We start from the raw sequence: 2685 nt of genomic DNA on the forward strand, positions 1-2685 counted from the left end.
CCAGGGCTCTAATTTGCAGACCAGAACACTGCGCCCTTGGCCACATGCCGTTGTTTTTCGAAAATCTTCTGCGAGAAGAAAAGTGCGGCCGCGTCATTTACCGCCTGTTTTACTTTAAAATTAACGGCAGAATCAGCGGCAAAAAGAGCGGCCGCGTATTTTAGCACCTGTTTTAACTTTGACATTCTGCAGACCAGATTTAGAAACCGGCGGTAAAACACGCGGCCGCTCCTAAAAACACGCGGCCGCGCTTTTTAAAACGCGGCCGCACATAATTTCACGCGGCCGCGTCTTTTACAGTGCGCCTATTTTAAATGAAAACAAAACGTTGTAATCAGCCACGGTAGTATAACATACGTCTTGTTTTTACCTAATAGCGCAGCGCAAGTGATTTTAAAAGTTCCAGTAAAGCTTTTTTGAATCTTCGGTCGATAAGGAACCTATTAAACATTGCTTCAAAAGGGCCCTCTAATTTCCAGGATTTTTTGACCATCCGCTCCCTGTTGTTTGATACCTTTAAAAGCTGCAATAGCTCAGGTTTGAAAAAAGATCTCTTTTTGTCTAGTAAATGCTTCGTATGTTTTCTATACTATCGCACCTATATGTAAATCTTAGTAAAATGTTTTTTATTATTTTGGCTATCACGGATAACTAGTCTGCTATATATATATAGCAGACCAGCTAACGTAGTCAGTCTCAGTTAGATGTCAATATATACATCAGACAGCTAGCTAGCTATTTTGTGCTTTCCTCTCAAGTTTTCCATTTAGTTTGGTATGAGTCCATTTTGGGCTAGCCATTGTTACTTCTTGTGTTATTTTTTACCAACCTGAAGCTAGCCACAAAGTAGTAGGAAGGCATATATAGCTTTTGTAACAATAATTCTGCAAATTTTAGCTACGATCCTTTTTTTATACATCATAATTTATTCTCGGATCCGGGTAACGTGCTTGAAATTTTCTGATCATTTTCAACAAAAATTACCAACATATTTAAATTCAGCACCAAAATTTATGGAACATCAAAATTTTCAAGTTTATACACTAAGTACAACTGCCTCTATGTAGCCAATCTTTTGATGTTGTATGATGAAATGACCACACAAATTACCTGCAGTGAAAATTTTCAATGCAGTTACATATTATGGTCAAACTCTTATAAAATTTAAAAACTTTCAATTACAATAAATTCTGTTCTAATAATCTTTTGGTATTCTAAATTTCCTATGTTATAGAATTTTTGCTGATAAATCCAAATATGCCACTCATTTATCAATAAAGTTCCTTGTTTTCTTTTTCAAAATTTGATAATGTTAACCCGGATCTGAGAATTGTGCTTGCTTCACAGCAATAGAATAAAATATTTTATCCTAGTGGTATAAACGAGCTTCAATGTTTATGTTTTGATGGAATTTCCACGCTAAAGAAAATTGTGGAAATTTAAGCAAAAAAGATCTCCACCGTATTATAGTCGTATAAGCGTGGACTAACTGTCCTGTTACATGCTAACTGTCAGTTCTCCCTGAATGTTAACTTTAACTGTCAAAATGTAGACATTTGGAAGCCTTAATGCTCCCGTTCCAGATCTAGTCGCCAGATTAATTTTTTTGATACATTTCATTGCATCCTGCAAGTTTTTCCAATGTTTCCTTTAATTTGTCTTTAAACAAATAAAGTGAAAAGGGTGAAAGTTTAATCAAATGTCAAATTTTGTAAGAGTTGGTTAACTTGTCAGCTAGTTATAAATCAAAGAAGTTAGCTTCTGAAAACTTGAAATTTGAAGTTATCTATAAATTTTTTTATATTGTTTTTTTTGAAGAAATCTTGATTAGTCCTCAAGATATTTAAAAGTTCTGACAATTATGCTCAACTAGCTATGGAGTGGAGGTTTGTAGTGTGCTACTGACCTGGTTTCCTAAGTTTAGCAGAAATAATCTTTCAGAAATGTTCTTCCAATATTCTTGGAGGGTTTATCTGTATGATCTACATTTTGTGTCCCATATGCATCAAAACATTTTTACTTCGTTTATAAGTAGCTCATCATAATTATCTTGTAAGTCCGTACCTGCAAGATTACAGGCATTGTCCCAATCTTAACGATGCTTTCATTTTCTTAAGTTTGTGCGGCGTTTTGCAGCATTTGCTTCTTTAAAGCAAATGCAACTCCATTAAAGTCCACATACTGTGCTTTTAAATCATTCGCTATCTTGATTATTATTAATTTTTTAATTTTTGTTTTCGCAGTATTACATTTTTCTGCAATTTGATTGTTATTATGTTTGCCTGAGAGTAGAAATGATACTACTAAACCTTGCTCGGACGAATAGATTTTGACCAAAAGCGCGCAGTATATTGCGCCATATCTAATTTACATAACAAAACATCGCATAGGCGCTTCGCGCATTACCCTGAGTGAAGGTCGGCCTTCAAGCTATATTCAGCTGAAATATTTAATTATTCACAACATTTTAATTTAAAGAGGAATAGAGAAGCTGAACATTTTGGGTAAAAGATAATATTATTATAGCTATAAAAAATATGGATATTTTCTCTGAAAATACCCTTTCGTAACCAATATGTGAAGAAAAATTTTCGATTTTTAAAAGGGTTACTGCCACCTTAAAAAGGACGCCTATGATTATGTCGTTTATTGAGCTTTGTTTTTTAAAACATTTTTGTTCATTCT

The sequence above is a fragment of the Hydractinia symbiolongicarpus genome, chromosome 9 (genome assembly GCF_029227915.1).
Source record: "Hydractinia symbiolongicarpus strain clone_291-10 chromosome 9, HSymV2.1, whole genome shotgun sequence".
In the NCBI taxonomy this organism is placed as follows: Eukaryota; Metazoa; Cnidaria; class Hydrozoa; order Anthoathecata; family Hydractiniidae; genus Hydractinia; species Hydractinia symbiolongicarpus.